Source organism: Mytilus galloprovincialis, chromosome 5, assembly GCF_965363235.1.
Source record: "Mytilus galloprovincialis chromosome 5, xbMytGall1.hap1.1, whole genome shotgun sequence".
Lineage (NCBI taxonomy): Eukaryota > Metazoa > Mollusca > Bivalvia > Mytilida > Mytilidae > Mytilus > Mytilus galloprovincialis.
Window position 1 is genome coordinate 10,114,162 of NC_134842.1, and position 24,504 is coordinate 10,138,665.

A 24,504-nucleotide genomic window follows, 5' to 3' on the forward strand; every position below is an offset into this window, starting at 1 on the left:
TAATAAGATAGGTAGCAATATTTGAAAATTATGAATGAAAAAATTTTGTTCGCATCAATTTAAAGGGCCAGCATGTCCTTTTTTTATTCAAAATATTGAATCATAAACAAACTTCAGTAGTTTTCATACCTCAGACTGACTCATATAATAAAATTTTTTGTCCGCAACAACCAAACGGACCATATAAGCATTCTATTATGTAAATCTATATAGCTGCATAGTAAATGAGTTATATTTTCATGTAAGGATTGATTGTATAAGAAAATAGGTAGCAATATTTGAATATTATGACTAAAAAATTTTGTTCGCATCAATTTAGAGTGCCAGCATGTACTTTTTTATTCAAAATATTGAATCGTAAACAAAATTCAGTAGTTTTCATACCTCAGACTGACTCATATAATAAAATTATTTGTTCGCAACAACCAAAACTGACCATATAAGCATTCTAGTATTTAAATCTATATAGCCGCATAGTAAATGAGTTATATTTTCATGTAATGATTGATTGTATAATAAAATAGGTAGCAATATTTGAATATTATGAATAAAAAATTTTGTTCGCATCAATTTAGAATGCCAGCATGTACTTTTTTATTCAAAATATTGAATCGTAAACAAAATTCAGTAGTTTTCATACCTCAGACTGACTCATATAATAAAATTATTTGTTCGCAACAACCAAAACTGACCATATAAGCATTCTAGTTTTTAAATCTATATAGCCGCATAGTAAATGAGTTATATTTTTATGTAATGATTGATTGTATAATAAAATAGGTAGCAATATTTGAATATTATGAATAAAAAATTTTGTTCGCATCAATTTAGAGTGCCAGCATGTCCTTTTTTTATTCAAAATATTGAATATTGAAACAAATTTTAGTAGTTTTTCTAACCTCAGACTGACTCGAATTTTAACCAAAACAGACCATATTAGCACTATATATAGCTGCATAGTAAATTAGTTTATTATATCCATGTAAAGATAGCAATATTTGAACATTTAAATTGACGAGATGACCGGTACAAATGTACATACTTATATTACCCTTTATCGATATCCCTTTCAATACACTGTACAATTTACGTCTTTTTTTTTATCATTTGTCAAAACAGAATCTTATCATGTAAATCCAAGGCAAACAAGGTGAATTTCGATTAAAAATAATGGTTTTAAATACCCCGAGTTATAGTAGGAATTCGAAGAGACAATTATGAATGGGGAACGAAACAATAAAAACCATGATGTTTATATCCCAAAATATTGAAATATTCTCCCGATGTCTCGGATAACCTTTCTTTTCGTATCGATATTTGCACATGTAACTTTTGGAAGAAAAATATAGAAAATCTGCCTATCAGTAAAGTTAATGGACTTAATGAAAGTGATTTTGTGTAATTTAATATTTCGAATTAAAAGAGTTTTTGAATTGTTCTGGTTTGAAACACATATACGTAAAATATTAAGACTAAAGGTCGTTTTTATAAAATAAATGTGAAAATGAACTTGAAGTTTATTTCTAAATTTACCCAATCAGTTAACGCGAAAAGTAAACGTGCGTTTACTTTCAAGTGCACGTAAAAATATACTTGTAAAATCTGTACTAAACGCCCGTTTACTTTTAAGTGCACGTAAAAATAAATTTGAAGAATTCTAAAGTAAACGCCCGTTTACTACTGACTAAACGGACACATAGTAAACGCCCGTTTACTAACTTGAAGGTAGACATTAGAAATTTCCATTTCAGCCACGTTAACGTAATTATAGTAAACGTGCGTTTACTAGTAAACGGGAGATTTGAAGTTAACTAACGAAATATGTGCACGCGGCGTTAACTTGCGTTTACTTTATGTAATGCTTGGTCTGCACCCAACTGTACGTTGTAATAAGAATAGCAGTACTGTCGTTGAGTTGCAGCAAAAAATTCTGATTCGACGGTCCCACATATCCGATTTACTGCATCCGATACGGGTCGCTAGTGAAACAGCATTTGCGACCGCAACAATCGTTTTTTGACGGCGGAAACTCTCCAACAACAGTACTCCTTTGATTGCTTTTACTACGACCATCAAATACATGCTGTTTCTGACGTGCTTATTTTTAATATTTTACATTGCACTGTCGGATTGACAAATCAATCTCCGGTTTATGTTCCTATTATATAGTAACCAGGTCCCAAGTATGTCAAGGCAATCATCCGAATCTTCTTCAAAACATATATCCATAAATGCATATAATTCCGCATTTGAATCACAATCCGAATCTGAATATGAAGCAGACATTTCTGGTGTCACGCCTTTTAATAAAGTGGCTATTTCAATCCTGTCTTCTTCCCGTATATAGTGCCACATTAAAGATAAACACATGACACACTGTTTCTTAAATGAATTGCGTTTAGAATGCTTTATAGCACCATAAGCCTCATTAAATGCAGATATAATATCAAGCTCTTCATGGTCAACATTTTCTAAAATCCACTGCACCAGTTTTACATGCCCACGATGACATGCGTTTTTTATTAGATTCCTCAAATTATTGTCCTCACAAAGTCCTTCTTCGAGAAAGTATGGTATAACAACATACTTCTTTTTCTCTAGTAATGCACTTAGAACCACAGATAAACTATCTGCTTTGTCATGAAACTTTTTAAATAAATAATTTACAAGCATTATGTCATCATGTTCAACTGTCTCACGGCTGAAAAGTGTTGAAGTTTGCTTTCCACATGCATGAAAGAACGCTCGATTGATGTCAAGCTGTTCATTTGTAAATGTATGAAATATATACTTCACATGATTAATTTTTCTCTGTTGACAACAACTCATTAACACATCTTTGATAGGAATTTGTTCTTGGGGAAGATTAAGAAGAACCCATGTCATTACATCGTCACTGACTTCTTTCGCCTTACATACAGTTCTCATTAATATACCAATATCAACGGAATCGTGATCAATTTCGCTCCATAATAGACTCAACCAAGTTTGATCATCCTTAAAACCTTTCAATGAATGATAGTAACCATTATATCTATTAGAGTATGGACATTCCAAATTACAAGCAAACACCATAGCTTGGGTCATGTCCAAAGCAAAGAAATATTGACGTAAAATCTTCACGGTTTGGATCTCAGCATATACACATGCTTTATTCAGAATTAGTTGTTTATTAAATAAACAATAGTTTTTATTTTCCAGAAACCAGTTCACAAGATCATAATATTTATGTTCTAGAGATATTTTCATCATTACTTCAATATCTTCTGTACTAATGGAATTTAAGTATTTTTCAAGTATAAAAACTACTAAATTACACAAGGCATGGTGTTGGCTATGCAACCGGGACTGATTTAGTAACATAAACACACCTAATTTCAGATCCAAAAGGTCTATTTGAAAATGGTCAAGAATCCATGTTACCATACTTTCAAATTGGGGATTACACGTGGAGAAAGAATCATTAATGTTCAAAATCGTCTGATCTCCCCTTTTATCTTCACAGGCTAACATAAATAATGTCCTTCCATCTATAGATATGTTAGAATTACATGCATTATACATGCATTTTAATAACCCTAAACATTTTTGTTCATAAGCAGTATCTACTATTTGCTGCATTTTCAACTCTTCTTTTTTCACTGTACTATTCCAGATAATGCTTACTATTTTCAATATTATAGAAGAACATTTTCCAGTATAGTGCTTAGCTACAGATTTCAAAATTTTCCTTTTATCCAAACGTGTTATTTCAATCTTTTCCAGTATGCATTCTAATATATCTTGTTGTGAATACTTTAAAGCTGAATCAATAATGCTATACACATCCAACAGAGACATATTAATGTTTAGAACAAACCATTCTACAATTTTGAACATTCTAGCATCATAAGCCTGTTGACATGCAGCTTTAATATCCAACCGATCAAATCCAAATTTTCCAATAATGTATTTTACTATTTTTAACTTCTCCAACTCAATATCTCGTAAATCATTTTGCTCTAATGTAGGCCATGTGTCTCTTCTGACTGTTTTCATACATGCTGAAATAACAACTGACTGGATGTCTATTTGAATTTCAAAGTGGCTGTTTTCCAATATTTGATTTACAACATAGAACTGTCCGTTCTCGGACGCCAACGTCAATATCGCTGTATTATTCAAGCAAACTGGTAGGAAAGCTTCAAATATATAATCAGGAACATGATGTTTCTGTAAAACTAAAGTAACAACAACAATCAGTTCTTTTGAAGTAATGTCATTCTTAGTAAAGAGAAAATTTAGCAGTTCTTTGATATAGGGTTCTTTACTCACATTCCAGTTTACTTTATCAATATTATTTTTCAAAAATGATAGAAAACAGCAAACAGTACCATTTGATTTATATTTGGATATTAGATATTCCACTGTATCAAACATCTGGTATTTGAAAGCAACTTCTAAGATACAGTCAACATCAGTTAATTCCTGGTCTGCAAATCTTTCTATCAGCCATTTAAGTGGTTTATAATATAATAATGGCGTTCTCCCGTATATGCTTTTATGACAAATCACTCTTCTTATCCATTTATCCCTATACATCAACTTAAAAAATGAATTGATATCAAAAGGAGTTTGAATGTATTTTGAAAAAAAGAACTCCAACACTGGTATATTGAATACTTCATATGCATTCCATATACATAATGTAAGAAAAACACACGTTGTACAACCATCTTCTACCTTAGACATGGTAATTATGTTTGGTATTTCGGTTAGTATAACACCTTGATCAAGCAAAACAGGTATTTTGTTTTCTTCAACTATGCTCAATGTGGCTTTAACACTTCTGATATCTTTAGTAAAACAGACCGCATATAAAGAAGAAATCAATGCAAATTTCATGTAACAAATGGTGTAATAGTCCTTGCTGGTTTTGATTATTTGGTTGAATGTATTCAATACAAAACAATACACATCTTCATGACTTTTTGATATGGCTAAAGTGTCAAGTAAGTGAGCAAAAAAACATTCTTTGCTCTTCATGTGTTGAAAATAACTAGCAAACCTATTCATGTCCTTGTTTCTGATTATATTTTCAGTATGTTTATCTCTCTTATCTATCTTTTCTAAAGCCTCTAATAAATAAGGTAGTAGGAGACTATAGTCGTGTTGAAATATTTCAGTATTACCTAAGTTACTAAAAAATAGACATGTAATATTTGCCATGTAAAACTCTGCTAATCTATCGGCCAATAGTTTATAACTGTTAGTTGGAATTCTCAATACTACCTCTCCCTCTTTTTCTGTATATGATTCTGGTTTTAGCATCTTAAGGAAAAATGACCAGCTGATTAAAGGTATGATCTTGTTTATATTTTCTTCGTCAATCAGGGCAAAAGATATGATGACACTCTCCTGTAGTGTTGGGTGATGTAATTTGTAAGACCTTTGGCTTGGGATATTTATTAAATAACTTCCTTTGAGTTCCTTAACTGCATCTGCCACGTGGACCTTTTTCAGTTTTATAGTCTCTCCATAGATTGCATCAATTATTTTTGAAACCTCTAATACGCACGAGTTATCATTAGGGTAAATACAATTACCATTTATTGCTGTGTAGACCATAACTGCATACTGTAGCATAAACTCCGCTTGTTCATTGCTGTGAATTGTACCTTTACGTCTTAGTGTCCTTAAGTCTTCTAATATGGCTTCTGTTGGACTATCGAAAAATTTGCTTCCAAGATGAAAATGTTTGTCATTATGAACGAACTGATACACTAATAGAGGAAACCCTTTGACTGGATTACACTGTAATATATCAATCTCTTCTTCCCATTTTAAAATCGTGTCACCATTACTGTCTACATACCCTGTTCTGCTATCATGTACTGCTTGACGAACAGTCTTCATATACTTTGTGAGAATATTATTTTTATCCAACTGGCTTAGTAAATATCTGTCTGAACTAAGATCAATAAAATTAAATTGGAATAATCTATGACTGTCAAACACTTCTTGGCACTGGCATTTGACTGTATTTCTTATTGTTATAATAACTTTAATATTACCTTTACATACATATGCATAAACTTTGTCAAGAATTGGTGTGTCCTTCTCTTTATTATAAATACAGTTTGTTTCACCAAAAATGTCATCAAGTAAAACCACAACATTGTCTTCTCTACTGACCATATCTTCCCATTCATTCAATCTATTTAGCTTTATACATTTGAATGAAGTATCTCCAGAGCAAAACATATGCAGGACATGGCGACCAGTCCGACTTTTCCCCGTGCCTGCATGTCCTGTTATTAACAAGACGCCATCCTGTTTTAACAATGATAAGCTGTCTGTCACCACCTCAGTCGACACAAATGTATCCTCTCTTAAATCCTCTTCAATAAGGGCTTTTGTATCTCCTAAAAATATATTCAAATACCGTAGATATTTTTTATATGAATATGTATTTCAATGTTAGAATGTAACAGAAATCAGTTTAAATCTTTTTTTTTCTTTCTTGATATATTTGTTTGTTTTTATAGTGTTAAAGATTATAACATAATGTTGACTGTTGTGTCCCTATTTTTGACATTTTTAGCTGTTTTGTCTGGCTTTTTTGTTCGCATGTTGGGTCGAAATGGTGGAATTTTCAGCGACTGTCGTGCAAGTGAGAGGATTAGCTAGTTATAAAACCAGTTTTAATCCCCTGTTCAAGGGCCAGGCGGGAGAATGTTCCAAGACCAAACTTTATTAGAAACACAACTTTCTGCCAAACCAGTTTCAAGAGAGTTTGTTCTTATTTTCGGTTTTAAAAATCAGATTTTGGGATGATATCTTTATAACTAAATTATATTTGTAAAATTAGCAAAACTATAAAATTCCCCTTGATGGTGATAGTACATGATAAAAAATATTCTGTGAGTATTGCATGGTAATACATAGTCCCCTACCGGTTAAAAATTCATTATTTTTTAATAAATTTTACCTTGATCTTTACTTTGTTATGATGTACATTTATACTAATTTTCAATGTATTATCCTCCAGCAGGACGACAACAAATAGATGAAAACTGATTATATAAGTCCAAGGAACATTGCCATGCACAAAATCATCAGACCGGAACAAAATTCTAACTTGATCTGTATTTTGTCATAAAAAATACACCAAATATCAAATCAATATCTTCAAGCATGCCATAAAAGTGTGGAAAATTGATTTGACGAATGGACAGACAGTCTGTGATTTCTTCTACTAATTACAAGCAATTATTCTCCAATTAGATGAAAGTCAATAAAGTTTTTAAAGGTTATGGTAATATCTTGATCGAAGAATGCGAACTAGTCTTATGGTTGTACACCTATATGCTACATATTTTATGTTTACCTTGAAAGATAACCTTGAAGAATAGCCAACTTCAGTTAATTAAGGCGATATTTATATCTAGTAGATTATGATCAATTATTAAGAGAAATAACGATCGAGAGAAAATGTTTTATGTGCTGTGTTTTATCGTGTTGACATGCTATTTTTTTTCTTTGTTGACGTAGTTTGTTCTTTTTTATAGATAATAACACAATGTTGACTGCTGTCTTTTGTACCCTAACACAAGTAAAAGTTAAAGGCAATTTCTTGACAGTTATTTAGCCTTCCTAGTTCAGAGATTTAGCAGTTTCTGATGCTTGGCAGTTGTTAACCTTCCAAAATTAACAATTACGTCATATACAACAAGCGTTCTGTGAGTATTGCATGGCAATATAAAGTCCCCCACCGGTTAAAAATTCATTGTAATGGAACGAAATTCGAACTTGATTTTGACAAGCATGACGAAAAAAATTGTTGAAAACTGATTATTTAAGTGAATTTTCTATGTCTAAAGGCAAAGTGACTAGTCTGCAGAAAATCATCAGACCGGAACAAAATTCTAACTTGATCTGTAACGTGTCATGACGAAATTATATACTAATAACCAATTTAATATCAATAAGAAAAAAAAAAAAAAAAAAAAAGGTTGTAAAACTGATTATCTAAGTGAATTTTCTAAGTCAAAGGATTATAACTCTGCAAAAAATCTCAAACAAAATATTTAAAAATATAAGTTATCTCCCTTTGAACAGAAATCTGGTAATTAATAAGTATTTCATCAAAAATTTAATTTTAGGGAAAGAGCTTTCACTGAACAAGGAGAAAAGCTAAACTCCTGACAATTCAACTTGACTTGTAACTTGTCATGAAAAAACAATACACCAAATATTAAATCAATATCTTTAAGCATGAAGAACAACAGCCTGGACAACTGATGTGCCAGACTGACGGATGGACAGACAGACAGACAGACAGACGGACAGAGTGCAAACCTTTAGTCCCTTTCGACTTCAGTATGGAACTAAAAATTAGCAGTTTTTCTATACCTTCACAGTTATTCTGGCAGTTCAAAGCAGTTCCTTAGCTGTTTTAGGCAGTTATTTAGCTTTTTTTATTCATACAAAACTTGGAAATAACTGCTAAGGAAATACTTATATAGTCATGATCTTATGCATTATTCGTTATACTAGCACTAGTAGTAGCTGTTAAAAAAACCAAAACAACATGTAATAATTATCAAAAACAAAAATCTTCAAGGTTTAGTTTCAAACTGCCTAAATCAAAACTGCTTTGTACTGCTTTAAAACAGTTAAAATTATAAGATAATGCTATGAAACTACCAATGAACTGCTTAAACAGGCAGTTCACTTTTCCATCATTTGAGTTGAATTTTCATTGGAGTTAAGTATTTTTGTTATTGTACTTTTCTCAAAGAACTTTATGAATTAACTAACAGTTAATAATTACCCTCAAGTCTTCTTTGCTTACTTTGGCCTGAAAATAGAAAACAATCAAACATTGGACTATGTATTTCCTACATGGTATAGAATAATAGGCAGTTTGAAAGCTATTTTCATTTTGTTCTTTTTAAAGGATATTCATGTAAAGGATATTAACTTACATAAATTAATACCAGAGGCATTCACCTACTGCTTTAAAATAACGATATAAACATGTTATCAGATAAATTTCAAAAATTTGGATGTTCTTTTCTCTTCTGTACTACAACTTGCTTCAGGATTGTTTAATGGTATCATTTCAAAGCTTTGCTGTTGAAAATGCTGGTTCAAGTACATTGTCATTCCTGATAGAAAATTAATACTGTATTCTACAAGAGGATAATCCAATCTTGATAAAGCATGATAATTGAATGAGCATAATAGTTGGTACAATATAGAAATAAAAACATAGTCGATTTAGACTTGCTTTGTTCCCAATTAATACTTGCATCTTTGTGTGTAACTAATTGAAAATCATAACAGTAATCATGCCAATGAATCAAGAAAAGCTACCTTAGTAGAGCACGATAACAGTACCCAGTAAGACAAACAGAAAATTATGGATAAAGAAAAGCTACCTTGGTAGAGCATGATTACAGTACTCAGTAAGACAGAGAGTAGTTTATGAATCAAGAAAAGCTACCTTGGTAGAGCACGATTACAGTACTCAGTAAGAGGAAGAGTAGTTTATGAATCAATAAAAGCTACCTAAGTAGAACATGATAACAGTACTCAGCAAGAGGAATAGTAGTGTATGGATCAATAAATGCTACCTTGGTAGAGTATGATTACAGTACTCAGAAGACAAAGAGTAGTTTATGAATCAAGAAAAGCTACCTTGGTAGAGTATGATTACAGTACTCAGTAAGAGGAAGAGTAGTTTATGAATTAAGAAATGCTACCTTGGTAGAGCATGATTACAATACTCAGTAAGAAGAAGAATAGTTTATGAATAAAGAAATGCTACCTTGGTAAAGCATGATTACAGTATTCAGTAAGAAGAAGAGTAGTCTATGGATCAAGAAAAGCTACCTTGGTAGAGCATAATAACAGTACTCCAATAAAACGAAGAGTAGTTTATGGATCAAGAAAAGCTACCTTTGAAGAGCATGGTTACAGTACTTTGTAAGGGGAAAAGTAGTTTATGAATCAAGAAAAGCTACCTTGGTAGAGTATGATTACAGTACTCAGTAAGAGGAAGAGTAGTTTATGAATCAAGAAAAGCTACCTTTGAAGAGCATGGTTACAGTATTTTGTAAGGGGAAGAGTAGTTTATGGATCAAGAAAAGCTACCTTGGTAGAGTATGATTACAGTACTCAGTAAGAGGAAGAGTAGTTTATGAATCAAGAAAAGCTACCTTGGTAGAGCATGATAACAGAACTCCAATGAAACGAAGAGTAGTTTATGAATAAGAAATGCTACCTTGGTAGATCATGATTACAGTACTCAGTAAGAGGAAGAGTAGTTTATGGATCAAGAAAAACTTCCTTGGTAGAGCATGATTACAGTAATCAGTAAGAGTAAGAGTAGTTGATGAATCAAGAAAAGCTACCTTGGTAGAGCATGATAACAGTCCTCAATAAACGCAGAGTAGTTTATGGATCAATAAAAGATACCTTGGTAGAGCACGATTACAGTACTCAGTAAGACAATAAGAAGTTTATGAATCAAGAAAAGCTACCTTGGTAGAGCATGATTGCAGTACTCAGTAGGACAAAGAGTAGTTTATGAATTAAGAAGGCTACCTTGGTAGAGTATGATTACAGTACTCAGTAAGAGGAAGAGTATTCTATGAATCAAGAAAAGCTACCTAAATAGAGCATTATTATAGTACTCAGCAAGAGGAACAGTAGTTTATGGATCAAGAAATGCTACCTTGGTAGAGTATGATTACAATACTCAGTAAGACAAAGAGTAGTTTATGAATCAAGTAAAGCTTCCTTGGTAGAGTATGATTACAGTACTCAGTAAGACAGAGAGTAGTTCATTGATCAAGAAAACCTACCTTGGTAGAGCAAAACTACAGTACTCTGTAAGAGGAAGAGTAGTTTATGAATTCAGAAATGCCACCTTGGTAGAGAATGATTACAGTACTCAGAAGAAACGAGTAGTTTATAAATTAAGAAGTCAACCTTGGTAGAGTAGGATTACAGTACTCAGTAAGAGGAAGAGTATTCTATGAATCAAGAAAAGCTACCTAAATAGAGCATGATAACAGTACTCAGCAAGAGGAATAGAAGTGTGTCGATCAATAAATGCTACCTTGGTAAATTATGAGTACAGTACTCAGAAAACAAAGAGTAGTTTATGAATAAAAAATAGCTACCTTGGTAGAGTATGATTACAGTACTCAGTAAAAGGAAGAGTTTTCTATGAATCAAGAAAAGCTACCTAAATAGAGCATTATTATAGTACTCATCAAGAGGAACAGTAGTTTATGGATCAAGAAATGCTACCTTGGTAGAGTATGATTACAATACTCAGTAAGACAAAGAGTAGTTTATGAATCAAGTAAAGCTTCCTTGGTAGAGTATGATTACAGTACTCAGTAAGACAGAGAGTAGTTTATTGATCAAGAAACCCTTTCTTGGTAGAGCAAAACTACAGTACTCAGTAAAAGGAAGAGTAGTTTATGAATTCAGAAATGCCACCTTGGTAGAGAATGATTACAGTACTCAGAAGAAAAGAGTAGTTTATGAATTAAGAAGGCAACCTTGGAAGAGTAGGATTACAGTACTCAGTAAGAGGAAGAGTATTCTATGACTCAAGAAAAGCTGCCTAAATAGAGCATGATAACAGTACTCAGCAAGAGGAATAGTAGTGTATGGATCAATAAATGCTACCTTGGTAGAGTATGAGTACAGTACTCAGAAGACAAAGAGTAGTTTATGAATAAAAAATAGCTACCTTGGTAGAGTAGGATTATAGTACTCAGTAAGAGGAAGAGTATTCTATGAATCAAGAAAAGTTACCTAAATAGAGCATTATTATAGTACTCAGCAAGAGGTACAGTAGTGTATGGATCAAGAAATGCTACATTGGTAGAGTATGATTACAATACTCAGTAAGACAAAGAGTAGTTTATGAATCAATTAAAGCTTCCGTGGTAGAGTATGATTACAGTACTCAGTAAGACAGAGAGTAGTTTATTGATCAAGAAAACCTACCTTGGTAGAGCATAACTACAGTACTCAGTAAGAGGAAGAGTAGTTTATGAATTAAGAGATGCTACCTTGGCAGAGCATGATTACAATACTCAGTAAGAGGAAGAATAGTTTATGAATCAATAAATGCTACCTTGGTAGAGCATAATAACAGTACTCCAATAAAACGAAGAGTAGTTTATGGATCAAGAAATGCCACCTTGGTAGAGCATGATTACAGTACTCAGTAAGAAAAAGAGTAGTTTATTGATCATGAAAAGCTACTTTGGTAGAGTATGATTACAGTACTCAGTAAGAAGAAGAGTAGTCTATGGATCAAGAAAAGCTACCTTTGTAGAGCATGATTACAGTACTTTGTAAGAGGGAGAGTAGTTTATGAATCAAGAAAAGCTACCTTGTAGAGCATGATAACAGTACTCCAATAAAACGATGAGTAGTTTATGAATCAAGAAAAGCTACCTTTATAGCATGATTACAGTACTCAGTAAGAGGAAGAGTAGTTTAAGGATAAAGAAAGGCTTCCTTGGTAGAGCATGATTACAGTAATCAGTAAGAGTAAGAGTAGTTGATGAATCAAGAAAAGCTACCTTGGTAGAGCAAGAAAACAGTACTCAATAAACGCAGAGTAGTTTATGGATAAAATAAAAGCTACCTTGGTAGAGTATGATTACAGTACTCAGTAAGACAGAGAGTAGTTTATTGATCAAGAAACTCTACCTTGGTAGAACAAAACTACAGTACTCAGTAAAAGGAAGAGTAGTTTATGAATTCAGAAATGCCACCTTGGTAGAGAATGATTACAGTACTCAGAAGAAAAGAGTAGTTTATGAATTAAGAAGGCAACCTTGGAAGAGTAGGATTACAGTACTCAGTAAGAGGAAGAGTATTGTATGAATCAAGAAAAGCTACCTAAATAGAGCATGATAACAGTACTCAGCAAGAGGAATAGTAGTGTATGGATCAATAAATGCTACCTTGGTAGAGTATGAGTACAGTACTCAGAAGACAAAAAGTAGTTTATGAATAAAAAAAAGCTACCTTGGTAGAGTATGATTATAGTACTCAGTAAGAGGAAGAGTATTCTATGAATCAAGAAAAGCTACCTATATAGAGCATTATTATAGTACTCAGCAAGAGGTACAATAGTGTATGGATCAAGAAATGCTACATTGGTAGAGTAAGATTACAATACTCAGTAAGACAAAGAGTAGTTTATGAATCAAGTAAAGCTTCCATGGTAGAGTATGATTACAGTACTCAGTAAGACAGAGAGTAGTTTAATGATCAAGAAAACCTACCTTGGTAGAGCATAACTACAGTACTCAGTAAGAGGAAGAGTAGTGTATGAATTAAGAAATGTTACCTTGGCAGAGCATGATTACAATACTCAGTAAGAGGAGGAATAGATATGAATCAAGAAATGCTACCTTGGTAGAGCATGATTACAGTACTCAGTAAGAAGAAGAGTAGTCTATGGATCAAGAAAAGCTACCTTGGTAGAGCATAATAACAGTACTCCAATAAAACAAGGAGTAGTTTATGGATCAAGAAAAGCAAACTTGGTAGAGCATGATTACAGTACTCCAATAAAACGAAGAGTAGTGTATGGATCAAGAAATGCTACCTTGGTAGAGCATGATTACAGTACTAAGTAAGCAAAAGAGTAGTTTATAGATCATGAAAAGCTACTTTGGTAGAGTATGATTACAGTACTCAGTAAGAAGAAGAGTAGTCTATGGATCAAGAAAAGCTACCTTTGTAGAGCATGATTACAGTACTTTGTAAGAGGGAGAGTAGTTTATGAATGAAGAAAAGCTACCTTGGTAGAGCATGATAACAGTATACTCCAATAAAACGAAGAGTAGTTCATGAATCAAGAAAAGCTACCTTGGTAGAGCATGATAACAGTACTCCAATAAAACGAAGAGTAGTTTATGAATCAAGAAAAGCTACCTTTATAGCATGATTACAGTACTCAGTAAGAGGAAGAGTAGTTTATGGATAAAGAAAAGCTTCCTTGGTAGAGCATGATTACAGTAATCAGTAAGAGTAAGAGTAGTTGATGAATCAAGAAAAGCTACATTGGTAGAGCAAGAAAACAGTACTCAATAAACGCAGAGTAGTTTATGGATCAATAAAAGCTACCTTGGTAGAGCACGATTACAGTACTCAGTAAGACAAAGAGAAGTTTATGGATCAAGTAAAGCTACCTTGGTAGAGCATGATTATAGTACTCAGTAAGAAAAAGAGTAGTTTATAGATCATGAAAAGCTACTTTGGTAGAGTATGATTACAGTACTCAGTAAAAGTATGAGTAGTTTATGAATCAAGAAAAGCTACATTGGTAGAGCAAGATAACAGTACTCAATAAACGCAGAGTAGTTTATGGATAAAATAAAAGCTACCTTGGTAGAGTATGATTACAGTACTCAGTAAGACAGAGAGTAGTTTATTGATCAAGAAAACCTACCTTGGTAGAGCAAAACTACAGTACTCAGTAAAAGGAATAGTAGTGTATGGATCAATAAATGCTACCTTGGTAGAGTATGATTACAGTACTCAGTAAGAGGAAGAGTATTCTATGAATCAAGAAAAGCTACCTAAATAGAGGATTATTATAGTCCTCAGCAAGAGGAACAGTAGTTTATGGATCAAGAAATGCTACCTTGGTAGAGTATGATTACAATACTCAGTAAGACAAAGAGTATTTTATGAATCAAGTAAAGCTTCCTTGGTAGAGTATGATTACAGTACTCAGTAAGACAGAGAGTAGTTTATTGATCAAGAAACCCTACCTTGGTAGAGCAAAACTACAGTACTCAGTTAAAGGAAGAGTAGTTTATGAATTCAGAAATGCCACCTTGGTAGAGAATGATTACAGTACTCAGAAGACAAAGAGTAGTTTATGAATAAAAAATAGCTACCTTGGTAGAGTATGATTATAGTACTCAGTAAGAGGAAGAGTATTCTATGAATCAAGAAAAGCTACCTAAATACAGCATTATTATAATACTCAGCAAGAGGTACAGTAGTGTATGGATCAAGACATGCTACATTGGTAGAGTATGATTACAATACTCAGTAAGACAAAGAGTAGTTTATGAATCAAGTAAAGCTTCCGTGGTAGAGTATGATTACAGTACTCAGTAAGACAGAGAGTAGTGTATTGATAAAAAAAACCTACCTTGGTAGAGCATAACTACAGTACTCAGTAAGAGGAAGAGTAGTTTATGAATTAAGAGATGCTACCTTGGCGGAGCATGATTACAATACTCAGTAAGAGGAAGAATAGTTTATGAATCAATAAATGCTACCTTGGTAGAGCATGATTACAGTACTCAGTAAGGCGAAGAGTAGTTTATGAATTCAGAAGGCTAACTTACCAGAGCATGATTACAGTACTCAGTAAGACAAGGAGTAGTTTATGAATCTATAAAAGCTACCTTGATTACAGTACTCAGTTAGAGGAATAGTAGTTGATGGATCGAGAAATGCTACCTGGGTAGAGCATGATCACAGTACTCAGTAAGAGGAAGAGTAGTTTATGAACTAAGAAGGCTACCTTAGTAGAGCATGATCACAGTACTCAGTTAGAGGAAGAGTATTCTATGAATCAAGAAAAGCTACCTTAGTAGAGCATGATTACAGTACTCAGTTAGAGAAAGAGTATTCTATGAATCAAGAAAAGCTTCCTTAGTAGAGCATGATTACAGTACTCAGTAAGACAGAGAGTAGTTTATGAATTAAGAAGGCTACCTTAATAGAGCATGATTACAGTACTCAGTAAGACAAAGAGTAGTTTATGAATCAAGAAAAGCTACCTTGGTAGAGTAAGATTACAGAACTGAGTAAGAGGAAGAGTAGTTTATGGATCAAGAAAAGCTACCTTGGTAGAGTATGATTACAGTACTCAGTAAAAGTATGAGTAGTTTATGAATCAAGAAAAGCTACCTTTGAGGAATATGATAACAGTACTCAGTAAGACAGAGAGTAAGTAGTTTATTGATCAAGAAATGCTACCTGGGTAGAGCATGATCACAGTACTCAGTAAGAGGAAGAGTAGTTTATGAACTAAGAAGGCTACCTTAGTAGAGCATGATCACAGTACTCAGTTAGAGGAAGAGTATTCTATGAATCAAGAAAAGCTACCTTGGTAGAGCATAATAACAGTACTCCAATAAAACAAGGAGTAGTTTATGGATCAAGAAAAGCAAACTTGGTAGAGCATGATTACAGTACTCCAATAAAACGAAGAGTAGTGTATGGATCAAGAAATGCTACCTTGGTAGAGCATGATTACAGTACTAAGTAAGCAAAAGAGTAGTTTATAGATCATGAAAAGCTACTTTGGTAGAGTATGATTACAGTACTCAGTAAGAAGAAGAGTAGTCTATGGATCAAGAAAAGCTACCTTTGTAGAGCAGGATTACAGTACTTTGTAAGAGGGAGAGTAGTTTATGAATGAAGAAAAGCTACCTTGGTAGAGCATGATAACAGTACTCCAATAAAACGAAGAGTAGTTCATGAATCAAGAAAAGCTACCTTGGTAGAGCATGATAACAGTACTCCAATAAAACGAAGAGTAGTTTATGAATCAAGAAAAGCTACCTTTATAGCATGATTACAGTACTCAGTAAGAGGAAGAGTAGTTTATGGATAACGAAAAGCATGCTTGGTAGAGCATGATTACAGTAATCAGTAAGAGGAAGAGTAGTTTATGGATAACGAAAAGCATGCTTGGTAGAGCATGATTACAGTAATCAGTAAGAGTAAGAGTAGTTGATGAATCAAGAAAAGCTACATTGGTAGAGCAAGATAACAGTACTCAATAAACGCAGAGTAGTTTATGGATCAATAAAAGCTACCTTGGTAGAGCACGATTACAGTACTCAGTAAGACAAAGAGAAGTTTATGGATCAAGTAAAGCTACCTTGGTAGAGCATGATTATAGTACTCAGTAAGACAGAGGTAGTTTATTGATCTAGAAATGCTACCTTGGTAGAGTATGATTACAGTACTCAGTAAGAAAAAGAGTAGTTTATAGATCATGAAAAGCTACTTTGGTAGAGTATGATTACAGTACTCAGTAAAAGTATGAGTAGTTTATGAATCAAGAAAAGCTACATTGGTAGAGCAAGATAACAGTACTCAATAAACGCAGAGTAGTTTATGGATAAAATAAAAGCTACCTTGGTAGAGTATGATTATAGTACTCAGTAAGACAGAGAGTAGTTTATTGATCAAGAAAACCTACCTTGGTAGAGCAAAACTACAGTACTCAGTAAAAGGAATAGTAGTGTATAGATCAATAAATGCTACCTTGGTAGAGTATGATTACAGTACTCAGTAAGAGGAAGAGTATTCTATGAATCAAGAAAAGCTACCTAAATAGAGCATTATTATAGTACTCAGCAAGAGGAACAGTAGTTTATGGATCAAGAAATGCTACCCTGGTAGAGTATGATTACAATACTCAGTAAGACAAAGAGTATTTTATGAATCAAGTAAAGCTTCCTTGGTAGAGTATGATTACAGTACTCAGTAAGACAGAGAGTAGTTTATTGATCAAGAAACCCTACCTTGGTAGAGCAAAACTACAGTACTCAGTAAAAGGAAGAGTAGTTTATGAATTCAGAAATGCCACCTTGGTAGAGAATGATTACAGTACTCAGAAGACAAAGAGTAGTTTATGAATAAAAAATAGCTACCTTGGTAGAGTATGATTATAGTACTCAGTAAGAGGAAGAGTATTCTATGAATCAAGAAAAGCTATCTAAATACAGCATTATTATAGTACTCAGCAAGAGGTACAGTAGTGTATGGATCAAGAAATGCTACATTGGTAGAGTATGATTACAATACTCAGTAAGACAAAGAGTAGTTTATGAATCAAGTAAAGCTTCCGTGGTAGAGTATGATTACAGTACTCAGTAAGACAGAGAGTAGTGTATTGATCAAGAAAACCTACCTTGGTAGAGCATAACTACAGTACTCAGTTAGAGGAAGAGTAGTTTATGAATTAAGAGATGCTACCTTGGCGGAGCATGAATACAATACTCAGTAAGAGGAAGAATAGTTTATGAATCAATAAATGCTACCTTGGTAGAGCATGATTACAGTACTCAGTAAGGCGAAGAGTAGTTTATGAATTCAGAAGGCTAACTTACCAGAGCATGATTACAGTACTCAGTAAGACAAGGAGTAGTTTATGAATCTATAAAAGGTACCTTGATTACAGTACTCAGTTAGAGGAATAGTAGTTGATGGATCAAAAAGGCTACCTGGGTAGAGCATGATCACAGTACTCAGTAAGAGGAAGAGTAGTTTATGAACTAAGAAGGCTACCTTAGTAGAGCATGATCACAGTACTCAGTTAGAGGAAGAGTATTCTATTAATCAAGAAAAGCTACCTTAGTAGAGCATGATTACAGTACTCAGTTAGAGGAAGAGTATTCTATGAATCAAGAAAAGCTTCCTTAGTAGAGCATGATTACAGTACTCAGTAAGACAGAGAGTAGTTTGTGAATTAAGAAGGCTACCTTAGTAGAGCATGATTACAGTACTCAGTAAGACAAAGAGTAGTTTATGAATCAAGAAAAGCTACCTTGGTAGAGTAAGATTACAGAACTGAGTAAGAGGAAGAGTAGTTTATGGATCAAGAAAAGCTACCTTGGTAGAGTATGATTACAGTACTCAGTAAAAGTATGAGTAGTTTATGAATCAAGAAAAGCTACCTTTGAAGAATATGATAACAGTACTCAGTAAGACAGAGAGTAAGTAGTTTATTGATCAAGAAATGCTACCTGGGTAGAGCATGATCACAGTACTCAGTAAGAGGAAGAGTAGTTTATGAACTAAGAAGGCTACCTTAGTAGAGCATGCTCACAGTACTCAGTTAGAGGAAGAGCATTCTATGAATCAAGAAAAGCTTCCTTAGTAGAGCATGATTACAGTACTCAGTAAGACAGAGAGTAGTTTATGAATTAAGAAGGCTACCTTAGTAGAGCATGATTACAGTACTCAGTAAGAAAAAGAGTAGTTTATGGATCAAGAAAAGCTACCTTGGTAGAGTATGATTACAGTACTCAGTAAAAGTATGAGTAGTTTATGAATCAAGAAAAGCTACCTTTGAAGAATATGATAACAGTACTCAGTAAGACAGAGAGTAAGTAGTTTATTGATCAAGAAATGCTTCCTTGGTAGAGTATGATTACAGTACTCAGTAAGACAGAGAGTAGTTTATTGATCAAGAAATGCTTCCTTGGTAGAGTATGATTACAGTACTGAGTAAGAGGAAAAGTGGTTTATGGATAAAAAAAAAGCTACCTTTGTAGAGTATGATTACAGTACTCAGTAAGGCAAAGAGTAGTTTATGAATTCAGAAGGCTAACTTACTAGAACATGAATCTAGAAAAGCTACCTTGATTACAGTACTCAGTTAGAGGAAGAGTAGTTTATGGATCAAGAAATGCTACCTGGGTAGAGCATGATTACAGTACTCAGTAAGAGTAAGAGTAGTTTATGAATTAAGAAGGCTACCTTAGTAGAGCATGATTACAGTACTCAGTAAGAGGAAGAGTAGTATTGTTGTATAATACTAAATTGCATTGATTTGAAAGAGTAATCTGTGAGCTATCCATAAATACCACTTTTATGAATTATCAATCATTATAAAGAAAGTTACAGCATTTTAAAACTAGGTAACTGAAGGTATACAATCTTTGTATAGTGCTACCTTAAGGCAAGTTAATTAATATTTCATCAAGGTTTTCAAAATCTTCCATCATATATCAATGTAAATGAACCCCATCTTCACCCCCAAGTCTATGATGTCACTCCATACCAAGTTTGGAATAAAAAGACATGTGATGATAAAACAGTTGGTCAAACATTCTTGGGCTTTACACTGCTTTACACTGCTTGAAAGATTTATATGTTTTCTTTAAAATTAGCCATAAATGAAAATCAGTTAAGGCCCAGAAATTAATCAATAAATAATTAAAGTAAATTCAATTAACCTAGACTCCTTTTTTGCATCAATAAAATTTTATAATAAACAAAGAAATAATTGTAACAGGATGCCGTTACGAAGTCTCCCAAACAAAGCCCAAATAATTTGTCATTCCCATGGTCACCTGACATTGGATAAAGTCCAGTTCATTTTGGTTTGGTCTTGTCAAGAGATATGCATATGTGACACTCTAAGGTGATTGACCCTGTATGTCAAACAAATATTTTTGAAATGATGAACAGGAATAACTATGGTTTAGGTGTGGGTATCTCAACCATTTACAAGTTCTCAAACAGGAGAGGGTGGATGACCCCAAGGACTCGCCCTACATTTCATTTGATTTGTTATATTGTCCCATACATAAATACATATGGTTTAGGGGTGGGGATCTTGACAATTTGAGAGTTCTCAAATAGTAGGGGCTGGGGTGACCCCAGGGACTCCCAAATATTTTATTTGATTTGCTATATTGTCCCATACAGGAATATATATGGTTAAGGGGTAGGGATCTCGACCGTTTACAAATTCTCAAACAGGAGGGGTAGGGTGTCCCTAGGGACTCCCCCTATATTTCATTTGATTAGTTTTATTGTCCCATAAATGAATGTATATGGTTTAGGGGTGGGGATCTTGACCGTTTACAAGTTCTCAAACAGGAGGGGTGGGACGAGACTGGGGACTCCACCAAATTATTTGCATTTGATTCGCTCATACAAGTATCTATATTGTTTAGGGGTGGGGTTCGGGAAGGTTTACAAGATAAAAGTACATTAAATTAAAGGGGATTGAAATGACCCCCAGGAACTCACCATATACTTTGTTTGATTTTTGTTATTGTCCTATTCTTATTACTGAAAGCCGTGTGTGTCTATCACTTACTTTTGGCGAGAAATAGTCATTTGAAAAAAGAATCAATCCCATAGGGTTCTATAGTAAACCCCTCCCTTCTTCAGGCCCCTCCAAAATACTCCTAAATAGACCCCAATACACTAACATTCATGGCTCAGCTAGACACAATAGTCTAACATTTTATGAAACCTTAAGTAAATCTGAAAAACGGTCAGAGTTGTCTTCTTAGACGGTTCCAGTGGATTCTGTCCGACTTGTATCCGGGGACAAGTTGTTCAAGTTGTCCACATTTCTTAAAACATCCAACAAAGTTGAACGTAGATTTCTGGATCTGTTTCATGACCTCATTTCATTCATAAAATAACAACAACCTTTTTTGGCAAGATAAGGAAAAATTACTGCCACCTTAGATATATAACTTTATTTTCCTCTATCATAGAGATTTGTTGTACATGCACAATATTCCTGCGCATTTTGCCATTTGGGAAATATAAACGACTTGTAATTACAGATTTTAGGCGATGAAATATTTCATATAATTGTTCTTTGACATCGTAGTGGAAAGCACAGGGGATTTTAAATACGTACAGATTTCTATTGAGCACTACATCCTATGTGCAACTTCAAAAGTTTTGGATAGTTCCAAGATAATTTAAGGTTTTTCTGGTCATATTCTAAGTATTCCAGAAATAAAAGTATGAAAAAATGTTCAATTAGTAATAAATAACACAATAGCCAGCTAGATAATAACAATGGCACATATTTCAGCATTTATTGTGTAGAACACAAATCTAGGGTGCTCGCATAAGGCAGCTCCACTGCCTAAAAATCAACAAACAAAGGCCAGAGGCTCCTGACTAGGAACAGGCGCAAAATTGCGGCGGGGTTAAACATGTTTTTTGAGATCTCAACCTTCCCCCTATAATTCTAGCCAATATAGAAAACAATAGGCACAGTAAAACTCAGTTCAAAAGAAGTCCAAGTCCGATGTCAGAATATGAAACAAAAGAAAATTTGGTGACTTAGGAACCTCACCATCTAAAAATGGATACTTAACGATAGAAAATAAAAAATCATTATTTTTATCATAAATTAAATAAAAAATTTGTATTACGCTTCCTGTTAATGATATGATATAAAGATCAAAGAAAGGGCAATGGTAATTGTTAGTATTAGCTTTATTTACAGTAAGTTCAACAGGATACATTTCTTCAGTATAAATATTGAAGTTGTCATCATTGAGAGCCAATATATCATCCAAATATCTAAAAGTATTGTTAAATTTTTGTATCAAATGTTGTTTCCATGGGTCCTTGCTGATTTTAGTCATAAATTGTAACTCGTAACAATACAAAAACAGGTCTGCAATAAGTGGTGCACAGTTAGTCCTCATTTGAATTCCAATAACTTGACGATATATGGAATCTCAAAAGCGAACATAAATATTATCAAGTAAAAATTCAAGGGCAGATATATTATCAAAGCATGTCCTATTGACATAGTTCTTTTGTTTGTTGCTACTAAAAATGACCAAAAAGAGTTTGAAGAGTTTGAGCATATGTATTCACATTCTGACTTTTTAAATGCCCACTTAATTAGGTGTGTGATTTTTTTCTTATTAAGAGTATAAGGCAAAGTGGTATATAGGGTAGAAAAATCAAAACTTTGAACAGATTCGTTCAGCAATATATGCATGCAATTTTTCAAGTACTTTCAACAAGTTTTTGACACTCCAAAAGTAATTAATTCCACTATTTTCAAAGGCCGTATTTGAACAATTTACTATCAGATTTTTTATTGTACCTAGTGTGCTAGTAAGTAGAATAGACAATTTAGTAGTGGAACAATGGCTTCCAGACGAAATAAATCTATATTTGTAAGGTGTTTTGTGTAGCTTCAGAGGCCAGTACATAGTTGGAACTTTCATTGTATTTGGTTCTGCTTGTAAAGAAGTAGCTTAAAGTTTGTGTTTGTTACAGATGTCGTTTTCTGAAATTATAGTCAGTTGGAATGTGTGTTTATTCGTGAGAACTCTTACCTGGTTTGTCACCAGTATCATGTTGTTTCTTCTTCAGATCTTCAATGTCTTTGGCAGATGTTGCAATTTGTTCATCATGTTTTGCCAGCTGTTCATCAATTTCTTTGACCTTATTGTTATATTTGCATTCTAGGCTTTCTAACAGACGTGTTAAAGTATCAACCTGGTTCTTTTTGTCGGTTACTTCTTCTTGTATAAGTTTAATTGAAGTATCTATTTTCTCTATCTCTTTCTTACATTCTACAATCTCCTCTGTATATTTGGCTATTGATGAGTTGTGGTCAGAAAGTTCTGCAGTATGTCTCTGAGCCTCATCTACTCCTTTCTGAAGAGAATCAGTGAGCTGCTGAATTCTGTGTTCATGTTGATCTTTGATGGTCTTTTGTTTGTGAACTTCAACCTGGAGATTGTCTAACATTTCTCTATGCTCTTCATTATTATGTTCATTAATTCTTATTTCTGTTAAAATGTCTGTTAGGGATTTGTCTAGAACAATATGTTTTGTAGACTGGGCTTCTATAAGCAGGTTACTTCCACCGAGACGTCCAATAGCCTGCATAAATAAAAAAAAAAAACACTTATGAAGATATTTTTCATAGAGTGTACAAAACATAACATTACCATACAGATGAAATATATTTATACAAATATAAAAATTTGTGCAAATAATTGGTATTATAAACATATATATGGAAAAGATGAAAATGTATAGCAAAAAATAATATTTTGGCAAAAAATGGTTGTTTTATTAACTATGTTGATCCAATAATAAAGTGTTTATTCAAATGTGTTAGTTGGTAGGATACAATCTCAATTCAGTTGTGGCGTTTTGTTTACAGTTCAAAAGGTAAAAAAATACAAGCTAACAAATAAATAAGAAGATGTGGTATGATTGGTAACCATGGACAACTTTTATATTTATCAAAACGTTCATGCGATCAGCTGCATTATCATTAACTTATTTATTCGTGAACAAAAATAAATCAAGTAAAAGGCACATAACAAATCATATATGCCAAAACATCCAAATTCTCTTTATATAAAACCAGAGACATATATGTGTATATATGTCTCTGATAAAACAATGACACAATCATGTGACAATAGTACTTGATGTTCCTTTATGCCTCGGTCATACCTTTCCGGATAGCTCGAACGGACGCCTAACGAATAACTTTTTTTCAATCCGTTCATGTCCGTTAGACGTCCGTCCATATCCGTTGCATGTCCGTTAAGCGTACGTTTTATCCGTCGACGTCCGTTTTTTCACTTGGAAAATTTTGAGCATGTTCAAAACTTTGAATGGACATCCAACGGATAAAATGTCTGTTGAACGTCCGTTTGGCGTCCGTTTTGTACGGTACTCGTCCGTTTCGTTTCCGTTACGTGTCCGTTATACATTCGTTGGAGGTCTGGAAATAAATTCACCAACGGACTTCTACCGGACGTTTAACGGATAAAACGGATGTTGAACGAATGAAAAACGGACTTCTACCGGACGTATAACGGATAAAACAGATGATGAATGGATCTGAAACTGGTAAATGCCAATTCATAATTTCGCATCAGAAATGCCAATTATTGGTATGTCAGA

General features: G+C 33.5%; 1 long non-coding RNA gene across 1 annotated transcript in view; it reads right to left on the reverse strand.

Moving 5' to 3' along the window:
• Positions 1-1,751: 1,751 nt before the first annotated feature.
• Positions 1,752-24,504, reverse strand: part of LOC143075113 (uncharacterized) — a 28,537-nt gene continuing 5,784 nt past the window's right edge. Inside the window, exons 4-6 of the long non-coding RNA XR_012978231.1 lie at positions 22,911-23,463; positions 8,816-8,842; positions 1,752-6,404 (exon numbers count right to left, since the gene is read on the reverse strand). This is a non-coding gene — a long non-coding RNA (uncharacterized LOC143075113). The remainder of the gene's footprint in view (positions 6,405-8,815; positions 8,843-22,910; positions 23,464-24,504) is intronic.